An 18,212-nucleotide genomic window follows, 5' to 3' on the forward strand; every position below is an offset into this window, starting at 1 on the left:
ACCTAGCAAGTTTTCTGGACATGATCTCGTGAGTAACAGGTCTGTAACGCGTGATAATGGACCTACTGCTAGGGGGACTGGTTTCGATACTTCATTTACAATAGGCTGTCCTGAAAAACCAAGGGAAACATTCTGTGAGCCCGAGAGGGGTGCCCCTGGGACTTCATTATGGCTGATTGTTGTACGGCTTGCCCCTGTGTCAATTAAAAACTTTCTGTCTTTTCCTAATACTTGACTGTGTACATAAGGACCCTCTTGATCTACAGGAATCTCAATAAGAGGCAAGCCAACCTCCCTCTCTAGGCTGTTTCATGTGTATCGCTGATAATCGGGATAATCAGATTGGGCATACTGGTTCATCTGTCGTGAAACCTGTTGCGTCGCGGCAATGGGCTGCGGCTGCGGCTGTGATACTGCTGCAGTCTGTGCTGTATGTGGTGGAGCATGCATAGGCTGTGAATTCTGTGAAGTCTGTTGCTGGACTTGGTCTTGTCTAGGCGGATGCGGTCTTTCTTTAGTTTTACCTGTTGCTATATTGTGTTTCAGAACCGGACATTCATGTACGTAGTGACCTGGCTGTTTGCAATAGTTGCATGTCCCTTTAACGGGAGCTGCTGCATTACCTGTCTGGGTCGTACCCTTCCTCTGACCGTCGGCTGGAACCGACTGTGCCAATAACATTTTCATTTTCGTGTCTTTCATACGTCTCTGTTCGTGATCCTGTTCTTCTCTAATTCTGTTCTGGTGGTATTGTAACATTTGTAACATCTGGGATGGCGTATTTGCTTGCCATGTACTTTCAACTTTATATACACGGTTCTTAACTTGTGTCAGGGAGTTCTCGACTAGTTTTGTTACAAAAAGATGTGGATATGACTCGCTACCTGGTTTCAGGCCACTATTAATAATGAAACATTTCTCGAATCTTGAATAGAAGTCACTAGTATCTTCATCGTGTTTCTGTTTACAGGCTGAGATTGCGTCCCAGTCTTCCTTTTTAGTTATCAATAATCTTGGCAAGACCTGTACTATTAAACCTGGTAACGCTTTAGCTTTATCCCCAAGGCCTAGCCCTGGGGTACGACCTTTTTCCTCGTCTTCTATTTCAGTCCATATAATCTTTTTATCTCCCACCTCCCATTCCTTTTCCTTGAGTTTCTCGTAAATGCCGGTGGGCAGTAGTACTTTTAACAATTTCATAATATCCGTATACGTGTAATCTCCCATGAGTAACATGTCTTTAAGTTCTCGGTGAAAACCTGCAGGGTCTTTATCGTGACAGGGTACTAGTTTCTTCATTTCTAACAATTCTAACTTTGTTAAAGGTGTGTACACAAACACACGTTCCAAGGCGTTATTGGCATTCCTAACTGGGTGTACTTCTCGTAAAGGATTCTGCCTGTCAAAATGAAACATTTTTCTTTCTGGGGGCGGAGCTGAAACATATTGTGGGCCTAAGAAAGCGTTATATTTACGTCGTTGTTCTAGAATTATTTGAATTAATCTGGTACTTAGGCCTCTCCATCTATTCATAAGTAGCGCCTCTAAAGTATCCGGTAAGGGACCTGGATCAGAATGTTGTTGTCTGTATAACGTGATGAGATGCTGAATCATGTATACACCGGCTAATTTCTGCTCGTCTGGGGAAAGGTTCAGAAATGTCTGTGCTACTGTATCATCATTGTATGTGTTAGAATTGTCAGCCCATAGTACTGCTGACCGGGCTAGTTCTTGTTCATCCATAGAATTGAGTACATGGTACCCCATTTGTTCTTGAAGAATTTTATCGGTGCCTTGAAACAGATATTCAGGAGAACTCGGTTTTGATATGCCAGAGAGAAAAACTCTCTTGCTTTCTGGGCGAATGCCTTTCCTAAGGTAATTTCCCTTACCTACATACGCTATCATTTCTTTAGTCGTGTCTGGTTCTTCAGGTCCGTCCTCCTCGGGGGAGTCATTCCTGTCCCTTTCTTTTTCTTGTTCTTTTTCGTGTATTTCTATTACTGCTTTTCTGATTTTCTTGTACATGCTTGCTATACAACTCAGTTTATCATGTTTTCCCTCGGCTATATTTTGACCCCACTTGTTTAGTGCTTCCATCTCTTCCTGGTCTACTCCAGGCCTGTCTCGTTCTCTTATTAAGCAATTTATAAAGAAACGTAATATACAACCTTGAGTGTCAACTTTCTGGTGAGCCAGGGCCTCTTTAATACTTTCAGGATTTTCCCCAGTCTGGACAAAATGATATATTCTATCGAGGTGTTCAGTCATTCCTGGAAATAATACTAGGTAATCTGCAACTTTTCGTAAGCGTAGCGATGCTAACAGCATTCTATCGTCTTTACCGGGTACTGGATCATATCTGCAAATTGGAAGGGGATCTTTAAGCATGTCGAAACGTGGAGTTTGGGGTGTACGTTGCCTCATTATGTCCCTTAGGTTCAATCTATGTGTTGGCGGCGGAGTCTGGAGACCTCCTGTCGCACCTCCTGAGGCGGCGACTTGAAGATTGTGTGTCTGTGAAGTCGGTATCTGTACCTGAACTTGACTCCTACCAGGATCGGGCGCAAACGGATTTAGAATATTAATCTTAGATGTGGGGAGTGGTGGAGGTGGAGGAACAGGTGGAGCAGACTGTCGAACGGGTGAACTTTGTTGCGGTGATGACTGGACATTGTCTTGGAGTAGGTTGCCACTTCCGTCACCGTCAGTAGGCGGTACGTGGGCACGTGGATTGGTGTAAGCGGGAGCTACATCGTCTAGATAGGAAGCGAGAAATATGTCTTTGGTGGTTCTGTGATTTGCTTTAGTTGGAACCAATGGTGGCGGCAGATCTTTCGGTATTTCTGAAGTGGCTTTAGGCAGACCCTCGGCCACAAAATACATGCCATTTGCAAGAGTGTTTCGCATGCGATCTACTTGTTCTGCTTTTACTCGGATCCCTTCATTAACTAATTCGTTTTCTCGGACTTTATCCGACTCTTCTCTATGTCTGTCTTCTTTTCAGAGTGCTTTTTCGGCACGTTTATGCGATTCTTTTCGCCAAAATTCTATGGCGTCTTTCTGAGATTGTCTGGCTTTCTTTTTCCATAGCGCTTCTTCTACCTTCATGATGCACTCGGCATCCCATGTTCCTGTAACGGGCCATCTGTGTCTCTCGTCTAGGTGCTTGGTATAATCGGCCCATAAATCTAGGTACAGTATGGCATCTAAGCCATGCTTATGGTACATAAAATTTCCGGGAGTGTCCCTAGGTGGGATAGGAATCTCTTCCTCTAGTATCCCTTTCCTAGTTCCAATCTGTCTTAATTTATTGAAAAACGGCATCTTGTTACTTGGTACTGGATACTCAACACTTGTTACTTACTCTGAACACAGCTAGTTACACAAAAACACAGTAATGTACATCAAACAATCACTCATACCACGACATTAATTACATGAAAACATTTTTGAGCACATATGACTACCCATGATACTAGATGTACTGCTAAACAGCACAGATACACTGTTGGAGAACAGTGCAAGAACTTAAATAACTGATGTACTGCTAAACAGCACAGATACACTGTCTAAAACAGTGCAGACCGCGTTTGTGTACCCAAACCCGTCTTTACCGGATACATAATTAATGCACCCGTCTAGATACGTCCCAGCAATGGTACTCACCGGGAAGCACGGAACAGAAGGCCTCGGAAAACTCGACTGGACTGGACCGGACTCGGCTCGACTCGACACGTGGATACTTCGGAAACGGGTGGGCCTCTTGACACCTCGGACCTTGCTTCTTTCGGCTAGGCTCTGGTCGGGATCCTCCGCACTCCTCACCGCCTCGTCTGGGTGCTGATCGCAGTCTCCGTCACCTCCGTGGGCCAGAGGGAGATACAGGAAATCCTGCAGGTACGCGTAATTGTCCGTCTTGACTTATGGCAGGGGGCAAAGGTTGCAACGCACCAACCGGCGCGTGAGGTGGGGGAGGGGTCCCTATTCGGGCGCCAAAATAATGTGGTAAATATTTGATTTACCGTCCTAATTTCTATGCAGGTAAGTACTTAAACAAAAATAACTCAATCGGAAAGAAAGACGCAGAGTCCGTGGTGTTAGAGTTCTTAGGGGTTTTATTCCTTAAAAAGGAATGGTTCTAGAACCGGATATCGGATTCCTGACACCACTGGGGTTCAGGAAGGGATAGAGCATACTTTATTGACAAGACATAACTTTTATACTTAAATCATACAATAGATACCAATACAGGAGGCGTAACAGCTGAGTGAGACAAGATAAAAGCATACACGTGTTAGCAATACGTAATCAAAAAGGCGTGAACTAGGCGTGTGTGCTAGAAAACGTCACATAGAAGTGTCACGAGTAGGTGGGTACATAGCAGAATCTTGCAATGTCAGCAGAAATCTGAGATCTGGATGCGCGCGCAGCTGCATGACGTGCGATTGACGTGGAGCTGGAGGGTGCAGGGGACTTGACATTTACACTAGCGGAAAGAGACAGAAGTCTGGCATGTCAGATCAACTCGTACCTATATCATATCTGATATCTGATGTTTGGGAACCATATTATCTAGAGGGAAAGGTCTCTTGGGCAGAGGCTATTTCATACTGACTGTGAGTGCGTGCATAAGCGTCTACGTGTCTGCATGAGATGCGGGGGGCATGGGCCTACCATGGTAACAGGAGCTATGAATTACTTGCACGGAGACAGTAAGGCCGGGCCCTTTGCTCTGCAGCTGGAAAGATGTTTACTTGAACTAGTAGGCAGGAATGTATCTCTGAGGAGCGGAACAGATAATTCGAAGGTTGAATACAGTCTTGGCAGGCAGCAGGCTGGGCTAAGCGTCGTTAGCCGCACAGGGAGTAAGGCAGGGGTCACAGGTACAGAGGCAGCTCAGGCTGAGGCGTTCAGAGTCAGAAGGCAGGAAAAGGCTTGATGGCAGAATTCGGGGCCTACTTCGCCAGAGCTGGAAAACGTGTAAAGTACACTACATAAAGACGTTGGCACGGCATACTTAGGAACGGAATATTCAATCCATTCAAGGTGGATCTGAAAGAGGACATGTTAACGTTGGACGCAAATGTATTTGCGTCTTCATAGCTGGCACAGGAGGGAAGTTACATGCACTTTAAGCTTGTACATGGAGACGGTGGGGTACACGTTAGGGAACATTTCTTGACCATAAAATTTATATTTCCTCAGTTGTCCAGCAGGGTGGTGGTGTTGCTGTCGTTATTCTTTTCCAGGTGGAAGTTGAGGTTCCCTAGGAGAATGTAGTCCTCGGAGAGGAGGGCGTGTGGGCTGATAGTCAGTGATCTCTTCGCTAAATTGTGTGCGGGGTTCTGGTGGTCTGTAGATGAGGGTGCCTCTTAGTGTGGTCTTGGGGTCGGTGTGTATCTGGAAGTGGAGGTGTTCGGCGGCGGTGAAGGTGTTGTTGAAGCTGGTTGTGAGGCGGATGGTGTTCTTGTGGACGATGGCGATGCCTCCTGTTCGGTTGATGTGGTCCTTTCGGATGATCTTGTAGCTGTCCGGGATGGCTATGGCGATGTCGGGCGCTGATGCCGTATTCATCCAGGTTTCTGTGAGAAAGGCGACGTCCGGCTTTGTGGTGTCTAGTAGGTTCCATAGTTCAATGGCGTGTCTGTGGACCGAGCGGGTGTTGAGCAGGATGCATTTCAAGTGGTTATTGCCGGAGTTCTGTTTGGCGTTAGTGGGCGTAGTGTAGGTCTTGATGCAGCAGAATTTGCAGCATTGACAGGTGAAGGGTCCATGGGTGCGTCCTGGGGCGGCTTGGTGGCAGTTGGGGAGTCGGCCGGTGTTGAGTGCAGAGAGGGTTGCGGCGTCATAAGTTAGGCGGGTGGAGTTGGTTGGGCGGGGGTCTGGCGCTGGGCGCGGTCCAGGCGCGGACAGGCGTAGACGGGCTTACCTTTGGCGCACCTTCGGCGCACATTGGGCGCGACCGCTGCGCGTGATCGCTGCGCTTAAGTGCATCTGTCATAAATGGATCGTGGATGGGGCGAAGCGAGGGAGACATGCATACGGCTGTGGCACTGTCTTACTCATACAGGTCTGGTACTGCCCTGTTCATACAGTTCTGGTCCTGCCCTGTTCATACAGTTCTGGCACTGCCCGGCTCTCACCATTCTTGCACTGTCCTTCTCATATGGTTCTGGCACTGCCCTGCTCTCACAGTTCTTGAACTGTCCTGCTTGTACAGTTCTTGCACTGTCCTGCTTGCATAGTACCCTGCTCTAATAGTTCTGGCAATTCCCTTCTCTAACAGTTCTGGCACTGCCCTCCTGGTTCAGTTCTGGCACTTTTTTTTACCCTCATACCACCATAGTTTGCAATGTTTAGTCAGCCAGCCGACCTGTAATGCCCTAAGCTGTTTGCAATATCTTAATAGTTCTGCGTACCAGCCCACCCAGTTTCCTGGTTGCTAGTTCCACGCAGGTGTAATCAAAGGACTCAAAAAACTTTTCTTTCTTTCTTTTTTTAGGATCTGATGGTACCATTCCAATTTAGCAAATCGTCCCATATCTCAGAGTGTGCAATGTTTTGAAGTCCTATGTCCATTTTGCATATACATTTTACCACCTGGAGCCATTCCATCCCCAATGGCGGTACAGTGTCCGTCCATTTCTTACATATTTCTCTCCTGGCGAGAAGAATCAAGTAAAACAGTAGGGCCTGCCTATTCTTTGATAAAGGTGTGACCGGGTTCTCCTCCACCCCCATCTTTATCAAAATTAAACTAATTTCTATATTGGAACAGAGAATTTCATTGATTACTTTCTCCACAGACGTCCAATAAACCTGCAGTGAGGGGCATTCAAAGAACATATGCCAATCGTACGCACTCAACATTCCACATCTATGGCATCTTGGGGCTACTGCTGTTACGAATTTAGTCAGTTTCCTCGGTGTCCAATAGAATCTATTCACTGTGAAGAGATGGTTCCTTTTCAAATTTGCTGGAGTAATCACCTTGTACAGCATCTTAAAAGAAAGTTGACACATTTCTGGCACTGTCCTGCAGTTCTGGCACTGTCCTACACATACAGTTCTGGCATTGCCCTGCTTGTTCAGTTCTGGCACTGTCCTACTCATATAGTTATGGTACTTCCCTGCTCGTATAGTTCTAGCACTGTCCTGCTCATACAGTTCTGACACTGCGTACAGCTGTGGCATCATCTTACACATATAGTTTTGGCACTGTCCTGCTCGCACAGTGCCCTGCTCTACTAGTTCTTGTAATCCCCTGCTCGTACAGTGCTGGCACATTCCTACTTGTACAGTGCCCTGCTTGCACAGGTATGGCTGTGTCGTGCTCGCACAGTCTGGCAGTGTCCTGCTTGTACAGGTCTGGCACTGCTATGCTCGTACAGTGCTGGCACATTCCTACTTTTACAGTGCCCTGCTCGGCACAGTTCTGGCAGTGTCCTGCTCTCACAGTTCTGACAGTGTCCTGCTCGCACACTGTCCTTCCCATACAGTTCTGGCACAGCTTTGTTCATACAGTTCTGGCACTGCCCTCCTTGTCTGTAGATGAGGGTGCCTCTTAGTGTGGTCTTGGGGTCGGTGTGTATCTGGAAGTGGAGGTGTTCGGCGGCGGTGAAGGTGTTGTTGAAGCTGGTTGTGAGGCGGATGGTGTTCTTGTGGACGATGGCGATGCCTCCTGTTCGGTTGATGTGGTCCTTTCGGATGATCTTGTAGCTGTCCGGGATGGCTATGGCGATGTCGGGCGCTGATGCCGTATTCATCCAGGTTTCTGTGAGAAAGGCGACGTCCGGCTTTGTGGTGTCTAGTAGGTTCCATAGTTCAATGGCGTGTCTGTGGACCGAGCGGGTGTTGAGCAGGATGCATTTCAAGTGGTTATTGCCGGAGTTCTGTTTGGCGTTAGTGGGCGTAGTGTAGGTCTTGATGCAGCAGAATTTGCAGCATTGACAGGTGAAGGGTCCATGGGTGCGTCCTGGGGCGGCTTGGTGGCAGTTGGGGAGTCGGCCGGTGTTGAGTGCAGAGAGGGTTGCGGCGTCATAAGTTAGGCGGGTGGAGTTGGTTGGGCGGGGGTCTGGCGCTGGGCGCGGTCCAGGCGCGGACAGGCGTAGACGGGCTTACCTTTGGCGCACCTTCGGCGCACATTGGGCGCGACCGCTGCGCGTGATCGCTGCGCTTAAGTGCATCTGTCATAAATGGATCGTGGATGGGGCGAAGCGAGGGAGACATGCATACGGCTGTGGCACTGTCTTACTCATACAGGTCTGGTACTGCCCTGTTCATACAGTTCTGGTCCTGCCCTGTTCATACAGTTCTGGCACTGCCCGGCTCTCACCATTCTTGCACTGTCCTTCTCATATGGTTCTGGCACTGCCCTGCTCTCACAGTTCTTGAACTGTCCTGCTTGTACAGTTCTTGCACTGTCCTGCTTGCATAGTACCCTGCTCTAATAGTTCTGGCAATTCCCTTCTCTAACAGTTCTGGCACTGCCCTCCTGGTTCAGTTCTGGCACTTTTTTTTACCCTCATACCACCATAGTTTGCAATGTTTAGTCAGCCAGCCGACCTGTAATGCCCTAAGCTGTTTGCAATATCTTAATAGTTCTGCGTACCAGCCCACCCAGTTTCCTGGTTGCTAGTTCCACGCAGGTGTAATCAAAGGACTCAAAAAACTTTTCTTTCTTTCTTTTTTTAGGATCTGATGGTACCATTCCAATTTAGCAAATCGTCCCATATCTCAGAGTGTGCAATGTTTTGAAGTCCTATGTCCATTTTGCATATACATTTTACCACCTGGAGCCATTCCATCCCCAATGGCGGTACAGTGTCCGTCCATTTCTTACATATTTCTCTCCTGGCGAGAAGAATCAAGTAAAACAGTAGGGCCTGCCTATTCTTTGATAAAGGTGTGACCGGGTTCTCCTCCACCCCCATCTTTATCAAAATTAAACTAATTTCTATATTGGAACAGAGAATTTCATTGATTACTTTCTCCACAGACGTCCAATAAACCTGCAGTGAGGGGCATTCAAAGAACATATGCCAATCGTACGCACTCAACATTCCACATCTATGGCATCTTGGGGCTACTGCTGTTACAAATTTAGTCAGTTTCCTCGGTGTCCAATAGAATCTATTCACTGTGAAGAGATGGTTCCTTTTCAAATTTGCTGGAGTAATCACCTTGTACAGCATCTTAAAAGAAAGTTGACACATTTCTGGCACTGTCCTGCAGTTCTGGCACTGTCCTACACATACAGTTCTGGCATTGCCCTGCTTGTTCAGTTCTGGCACTGTCCTACTCATATAGTTATGGTACTTCCCTGCTCGTATAGTTCTAGCACTGTCCTGCTCATACAGTTCTGACACTGCGTACAGCTGTGGCATCATCTTACACATATAGTTTTGGCACTGTCCTGCCCGCACAGTGCCCTGCTCTACTAGTTCTTGTAATCCCCTGCTCGTACAGTGCTGGCACATTCCTACTTGTACAGTGCCCTGCTTTCACAGGTATGGCTGTGTCGTGCTCGCACAGTCTGGCAGTGTCCTGCTTGTACAGGTCTGGCACTGCTATGCTCGTACAGTGCTGGCACATTCCTACTTTTACAGTGCCCTGCTCGGCACAGTTCTGGCAGTGTCCTGCTCTCACAGTTCTGACAGTGTCCTGCTCGCACACTGTCCTTCCCATACAGTTCTGGCACAGCTTTGTTCATACAGTTCTGGCACTGCCCTCCTTGTACCGTTCTGGCACTGCCCTGATCATTTAGTTCTGGCACGGTCCTGCTCATATAGTTCTGGAACAGCTCTGCTCATACAGTTCTGGCACTGCCCTCCTCGTAAAGTTCTGGCACTCTCCTGCTCAATCAGTTTTGGCACTGTCCTGCTCCTACAGTTCTGGCATTGCCTTGCTCGTACAGTTCTGGAACTGCCCTCTTTGTACAGTTCTAGCACTTCCCTGCTCGTACAGTTCTGGCACTGCCCTGCTTGTACATTTCAGGCACTGCACTCCTCATACAGTTCTGGCACTGCACTGATCAATCAGTTCTGGCACTGTTCTTCTCATACAGTTCAGGCACAGCTCTGATCATTCAGTTCTGGCACTGTCCTGCTCGTACAGTTCTGGCATTGCCCTGCTCATACAGTTCTGGCACTGCCCTCCTCGTACAGTTCTGGCACTGCCCTGAACATTCAGTTCTGGCACTGCCCTGAACATTCAGTTCTGGCACTGTCCTGCTCGTACAGTTCTGGCACAGCTCTGCTCGCACAGTTCTGGCACTGTCCTGCTCATACAGTAACTTCTGGCACAGCTCTGCTCGTACAGTTCTGGCACAGCTCTGCTGGTACAGTTCTGGCACAGCTCTGCTGGTACAGTTCTGGCACAGCTCTGCTCGTACAGTTCTGGCACAGCTCTGCTCGTACAGTTCTGGCACAGCTCTGCTCGTACAGTTCTGGCACAGCTCTGCTCGTACAGTTCTGGCAGAGCTCTGCTCGTACAGTTCTGGCACTGCCCTTCTCGTACTGTTCTGGCACTGCTCTCCTTGTACAGTTCTGGCACTGCCCTGCTCGTACAGTTCTGGCACAGCTCTGCTTGTACAGTTCTGTCACTGCCCTCCTTGCATATTTCTGGCACTGCCCTGATCATTCAGTTCTGGCGCTGCCCTGCTCGTACAATTCTGGCACTGTCCGGCGCGTACAGTTTTGTGAGAGAGGTGCAGGACCAATGAGGCGACTATGGGATCACAGGGGCTCAGTGGGTGCTGGCAGCATTACAATATATTGATATCTGAGCATCTGTGCTGATAGCTCTAGCGTGCAAAACGTGTTCAGAGCCTCATTAAGTTGGTCCCATCCTCGGCCCGGGGCGTGGCTAACCGCCTAAGATGGTGGGCATGGCTTAGTGAGGCTCCGGACCCCGGGGTGAATACTCCTGTAACATCTCCAGGCAGAGTGCTGCAGGAGCTTCTACTCGCAGCACTACTGTCTTTGTACACCTGGGGACAAAGCCGGTTTGTTTTTTCCCGTCCAAAATGTCGACACCACCGTGAAAAACACTGAGGGTGGACTCTGCGGATGCTGCAGCCTAGCCCCAGTGAAACCATTAGCGCTGATGGAACGCACACCCTGACTGCTCCCAGAATCATTGTCTGCCTCCTACCTGCATCGGACCTTGCGATTGACTTCACCTGGTTGCTGGTGCCTGGCTGGGCCCTGTGTGGCAGTGCAACGGGGTGTGGACTTAGTCGCACTCTAGGGCAGGCACACTGAGGCCTACAGGAACAATCACAGATGACCCCCGGTGAGTGTGGGTGCTCGGCGCTGGTGGCTGGCCCCGGACAGTGACCACTCTCTTTATTGGGGGAACGCAGCACACGGAATAGCCAGGCATCTCGCCCTTGACAGACCTGATCCCCGCCTGGCCTGCTGAGTGGGTGGAGTCGCTCAAATAACCACTCCACGCATGTCTTAGCGTAAAAGGCCATTTATTAGGACAGGGTGATTGTGCCCGTCATGGACTCCCCACCCCTCCCAAGTTCTGCAAACACTCTCCCCATGTCAACCCGTCCTAAACTGGCACGCTGCATAACTTATAGCAAAACCGTAACACTGCCACTACCCCACTCCTGAAAATTTGTAGAGCGGACAAACTAGCTGATCCCTACGGCACCGGGGACAGGAAGAGGAAAGACTTCCTCCCCTGTCCCCTTTTGTACCCTCCCTAGATATCCACCGCCCAGCCTATCCCGACATACCTGCCCTGGTATCACTCGAATTCCCCAGGGGAAGACTGGTCTGTCGACCTCACTTCCCCTGGGGGGCGCGTCGCGCAAATAACCACTCTACGTATGTCTTAGTGTAAAAGGCCATTTATTAGGACAGGTATGACAACCAAGTTTCAACATAACATCAATAACAGTTAACAATCCCCCCAATATCATGACCTCCAAACATCATCCATTCACATACTCCACTACTCACTCCAATTCACACCACAACCTCTTCACGCATACCATTCACTTTCCCCTTTCACCTTCATCCTCCTCCAGCATCACCTGTCATCTCACCTCCATTTACCACAGCACCCATCCTGCACCCGTAACGCCCTCCCCGGAAGGGTGATTCTGCCCGTCATGGACTCCCCACCCTTCCCAAGTTCTGCCACCCAGGGAACCCCCGGAGGGCGGTTACCTGCCCCACCACACGTGCACCTTTCACACTCAATCTCTCCTACACCAGATAGACTCATTCCACAACAAGCTGATGGTATCCCGCATCTCCATTAAATAGTAAGCGTTTCCCATGTGCGAAAGGTGCACACCGTCATCGCGGAAAAGAAGGGGCTCCTCTAGTCGAAGCCAAACATGTGCCAGAACTTTTATTCCATGAGCATCACAAAAGAGTCTCATCGCCCTATTCGATTTCCTCCTTGCCCTCTCAATGGCAGCAGGTTTAAGTGCCCCCCTCCAGATCCTTTGTGGCACAAACTCTGTCCGAACAATACAGGCGCCAGCCAGATTGCTCCTCATTGCTTCCAGATCCCTCTGCATCAGATGTAACAAGGACACTCCCGACAGTTTTACTAAGTCATTTTCTCCCAGGTGTGTTACCAGCATGTCCAGGCAACCCAATTGCGAGACCTTCTTCGTTAGCCAGGGCAACAAGTCGCCCCAACGCATCCCGCTCTTACCCCATCAATGGACTTCGTGATGAATGCTCCGCAGGCCCAGGCTACGACCGTACACCTGCCTGTCCGCATATTTCGATGCCCAATGTACAAAGGAGTGTCCAACAATCCAGGTAACCGTCTTGGCCCCTGGCCCCCGAACGCAACCTACGGAGAGAAAGAGATTAACACCACAGCAAAACAGACCTGTAACACCACCGCAGCAGCGGGTCCTCCAGCGCCCAATTCTCCGAATCTCCTCCCAGGACCAACCCAACCCAGCCGCCGCCGTGGCCGCACCAATACGAAATGAATGAGTGCCAAAACGCGCTGGGTCCTTGCCAACCCTCCGCAAAGCCATATGCAAACACCGCCAACAACTGAAAGGACCTCAAGCGTTTAAAGACGCATGCACAAAAATCTCTCCACCCGACCTCTGCACTCGTCCCAAAAAAGGCCGTCCACTCACGCACTGGGCACACACCCGCACACCCGCTCTCCTTCAGCCACACCCATTTGCCTCGACCTACCTGGTCCGTCTTTGAACGACCCAACCATATACCCAGCCGGGCCCCCGTCCAACCTCACGTCCCCAAACACATGCCCCGGTGCACCACGCACTCCCAACAACTCTGACACCCGAAATGCCCCGAAGAACATCCATACCATCCACAATCTGAACAACGCCACCTCCCCATCGTCATAACAGCAGTGGGGCAATTCCCCCGACACTCTCGACAACAGCTCAAAAGTAATCGCCTCACGCGGCAACTCCACCCCCCCCCCTTCCAACCTCATGCGACCCCCAACCTTTCAACATTCGACTCAACAAATCCGCCCTAGCCGGATCAAACCCCAAGTAAACCATGCTGTAAAAGGAGATGCCAGCCAGTTTGCCAGCTATCGTAGTCTGTGACAACCCCTTATCCATGCACTCCAAAACAAAACACACCACTCCCCGTGCACAGTCACTCTGTGGCAACCCCCACGCAGCCCTGTTCCAACCCAGAAAGGCCCCAAACTCAGACCATGCCAACCTGTACGCCCGCCTCGTGGATTCGGCTATAGATTTCTCCACCAAACCCACCACTTTTACCCCCCCCCCCCCCCCCCCCCCCCGGGCCCAGATACCCTCCGGCACCTTGGTCTTGAAAGCCTCTGCTCCCGGCGCCAGCCTCCTGAAGCGCTGCCACTGCGAACGAGATAACGCATCCGCAATGTCATTACTCGCCCCAGGCACATGTTGCGCGCGAGAAAGCACATTAAAACGCAAGCAGAGCAGCATGAAACTTCGCAGCAGGCGTAGCACTCGCATATCCTTCGCCTTATGATTGTTCACCAGTTCCACCACCGTCATATTGTCCACATGAAACAAAACCGACCGGTTCCGGAACTCCGGCCCCCACACCACCAACGCCACCAGCAGGGGAAAGAATTCAAGGAAAGCAATGCTCCCACCCTGACGCAGCCAATGAGCCGGCCACTGCTCTGCACACCAACGCCCGTCCCAGAAAACTCCGAAACCGGCCGCACCCGCCGCATCCGAGTAGAGCTGCACCTGCCAAACCATCTTGTCACGTGCGAAATCCAGGGACACACCATTGAATTCTTTGAGGAAAACCAACCAGACACGTTAGTCCGACCGGACTCCCATCGTGACCCTGACCCTGTGGTGAGGGAGCACCACCCCCGACATGGCCATGCCAAGGCGCCTACAGAATGTTCTCCCAGCCCTCACCACCCGGCACGCAAAGGTCAGCAAACCGAGCAAGCGCTGCACCGACCTCAAGTCAATCTTGCGAACACCGATCACCTGCGTCAAAACCTCCTGCATCTCCGCCACCTTCTGCACCGGCAGCCGCGCCTGCCATGCCACCGAATCCAACTCAATACCCAGGAAGGTCAAGCAACAACTAGGCCCCTTTGTCTTCTCTGGTGCCAACGGCCCCCCAAACACCTGCGCCAACAACTGGAACTGCCCCAGAGCCTCACCGCACTCTCCCGTCAGCCCTTTCCCGACGAACAAGAAATCATCCAAGTAGTGCGACACCAGCCTTTGCCCATTCCTCTCCATAAACGCCCACTGCAAAAAGGAACTGAAGGTTTCAAACAGTGCACAAGAGATCGCACAGCTCATCAGCAGCACCATATCCACGAAGATGGCCCCCTCGAATTGCATGCCCAGCAATGAAAAATCCGCCGGGTGAATGGGGAGGAGGCGAAAGGCCGACTTGATATCGCATTTGGCCAACTCTGCCCCCTTTCCGCAAGCCCTCACCAAGGCAACAGCATCATCCACTGACGCATACAACACCCTGGAATCCTCCTCCGCGATGAAGTCATTCACTGAACTCCCTTCAGGCCACGACCGATGGTGAATCAGTCTGAACTCTCCTCACTCCTTTTTGGGAACCACACCCAGGGGATAAATGATAAGGTCTGACATAGGCCACGTGTCAAAGGGGCCAGCAATCCTACCCTCCAAGACCTCCTTTTGCAACTTGCTCGCCACCACCTCTTTGCCGAACGCAGGTTCTCTGCCCAACGCCTCTCCCTGGGACCCTGATAGCCAATCCGAAATCCTTCCACAAACCCCCAATGAATTTTCAACGCTGCCTCTCTATCAGGGTACCTGGAGAGCCATGGACCCATGGCCTACACCTTAACCGGAGTAGGGTCCCTTCGGCCCAGGTTGGCCCCTACCCTTGGTAATCTTCCACTGTTCCGAAGGTGTGGCAAGAGTAAGGCACTGTGTGACCGGGTGACGCCCCCCACACTTGGAGCGCTCGTGCTTAAACTTACATGGGTGTTGCGTGCAGAAACCTTTATTAAAGTTCCAGCAGGCCCCAGTGGTTCCAGGTTTGTACTGCTTTCCAGCAGCCCCTGTCCACGTTCCTTGACTTCCCGCCCCTCCTTACACTCCCTGACCCCCCGCCCCAGACTGGGCGGGACGAGGCTGAAAAAGCCGATACACAATCAGAAGACCACTCGCCGTATGATCAATGTCCCCCCATGGCTTGTCCGGGTTCACACTAATCCTGGCCCTAAACTCCTCATCATAACTCAGCCAGGCAAAGCCCCCAAAATGCAATTGGGCCTTCCTGTCTTTTCCGACAAATGTGACCCGGGTGGCATCGCCAAACCCATGTAAGGCAACTTCTTCCTCAGCTTATCCACTCCATCTTCCTTCCCACCCAGATCCTCCGCAGCGTCTGTCTGCGCGCTGGCCGTCACAACCTGCTTCTTACCATCCTTTGGAAAGGGGCCCGTGTCCCCGAAGGCCCCCACATCCCGCACAGAGCCATCCCCCACTCCCACCGACCGGCAGGCCTTCTTACGCCCCCCCCTAGGACCTTCGTCCCAAGCATCCCACCATGCACCCTCACCTGCCAAAACGCCACGCTCTGTCCTCCTGGCTTCTGACTACTTCTGGCCGCCGAGCCAGCTCCATCTGGTGCCGCCAGTAAGACACCAATCCTGCTTCTTGACCCTCCCCCTCTCACCCAACACTCATCGTCACACACTTCACCATCTTCCAACTCCTCATCCTCGTCCTCATAGTCCTTCAACCGCTGCCACTCTCCGCACCTCACTCACCACTCGTTTCGCACCCTTCCCTCGCACTCCAGGTATAAACTCGCACTCCAGCTTTGCAGTGGCACGATCCCTCATTGGAGGGAAGGCCGCCGCGGACCCCCCTGCTGCTTCGTGCCGGCGTTTTGGAGGCCGTTTTGCGCCCCGCCGGCCCACCCTTGCCTCTGCCAGCACTCACAGCTGGCTTGTTCCCGCCCCCCCCCCCCGAGCCGTGTGTGCTCGGGAGGCCCCAGTGCTGCCAGGTCTCTGTGCCGCCAAAGCAGTCCCTGACCCCTCTACCCAGACCCACTCACCCGCGACCCAGAGGTCGTCCTGCCACGGCCTCTACCTGTTCCCGCCCGCGCAGGTGCCGGGCTCCTTCGCCCCCATGCACCCCACCCGCCTGCGCCTCCCTGGCCGCGCACAAACGCTGCCATGCCTGCTCAGATTCCTCAATTATGGTCGCGAATCCTTTCTTCCTTGGTCATGTGCGCCCACCTGACGTACCACACGTCCTGCCCGGAGGGTTCCTTACCCACATCCGCCTCCCGCTGCGGGGCCGGGTGCCCCCTTTTCGGGTGAGCCCCCCTGCCTGCTGGTACAAAGCCTTGGCCAGGCCCTTCGCCTTGTGGACGGTCGCCCGCACTACCCCTTTCCTGCCGCAAGACAAATCCTCCGGCTGTTCCCCTGATGGGCCACCCTCTGCCTCCGGTTCAGACTCCCCCTCCGACAGCGCAAGCGTGAACTCCTCAACCGCGGACACTTCGGAACCAACATCGTCCTCCCGGCCTCTGGCCTCACTGTCCTCCCTCATGGCCCCATCTACATCCAGGTCCAGCACCTCCCCCTCCGAATCCGAGGGGCTGGGCTGCCAACATGCATAAGTGGTGGCGCGCAGCTTAAATCCGCTGCGCCACTCCCTGCCGACAACTCCAACTCTCCCCCAGCCCCCACCGACACATCCACCAACCGCCCAGGGAGGCTCTTACGCCATCCTACGCGCAGAGGCGCCTCCGACTGCTTCTTGCCCTTGCCTCTCCCTCCTGCGCCTGATCTCGTCGGTGTCGGCTCGTCCATGCAAGCCACCACCACCGCCGCCAAACCCGCTGACGCAGGCCTTGGCCTCCGGGTCATGCCCACCCACGCCTGGTCCAAAACCCCTGGCCGCAAAAGGTCCACTCTGCCAGCCCTCCCCAACACCCGCAGGGCCTCCCACACTGCTTCCGAATCCGGTGTCGCCATGGCCTCCCTGACCCCAAGGTCCTGCGCCCCGTGTAGCCCATACACCTGCTGTGCCCGCGGGATGCGTGTAAAACAGCACCCCACGCACGCCCGCGAGATGCGTGAGGTTTGGCACCCCGCGCGATGCGTGAGACTTAGCAGTTAGGTCCCGCGAGATGCGTGGGAACCGGCAGCCTAGTGCCTCACGCGTAACGCGTATCTAACTCCCAGGAGATAGCGTGCCCTCAGGCAAAGCTCTTAACCCTTCCCACGACGGCAAAGGAAAGAACTCGCTCCCCTCCAAAGGCCACAATGGGGCACCAGCGTCGCCCTACCCTGTGGGACGAACCGACCTGGCTTGTGGAGCTGCGGGCCATTGGCAATGCGAGGAGGTGAGGCTGTGGCTGTGGTGAAGGCATGCTGGGGACACTTGAATTGAGCTGAGGGCTTTCGGAGCGCAGATAGCCACATATTGTATGCCATGTGGGACACTGCAGGTTCTGGACTGCCAGCGCTTTGCCGTGATGCATAAGTGAGGCAATGGGATCCAGGCCCTGCGTTGGGGTTAGTGGCTGCCGGAGTGGCGTGCTACCCTGGGTGCATGGACGCTGCAGCTCGCTCCTGAGCGTGTAACTGTCCTGGGGCAGTTACACATGAGTTGCCACTCAAAGGGGCAGTTACACACCCCTGTGATTGCTGCAGAGATCCTCCTCCAGTGGAACTTGGGGGTAAGACCATGTGCCTCAGCAACACCA

This window comes from Lissotriton vulgaris, chromosome 2_1 (genome assembly GCF_964263255.1).
Source record: "Lissotriton vulgaris chromosome 2_1, aLisVul1.2, whole genome shotgun sequence".
Lineage (NCBI taxonomy): Eukaryota > Metazoa > Chordata > Amphibia > Caudata > Salamandridae > Lissotriton > Lissotriton vulgaris.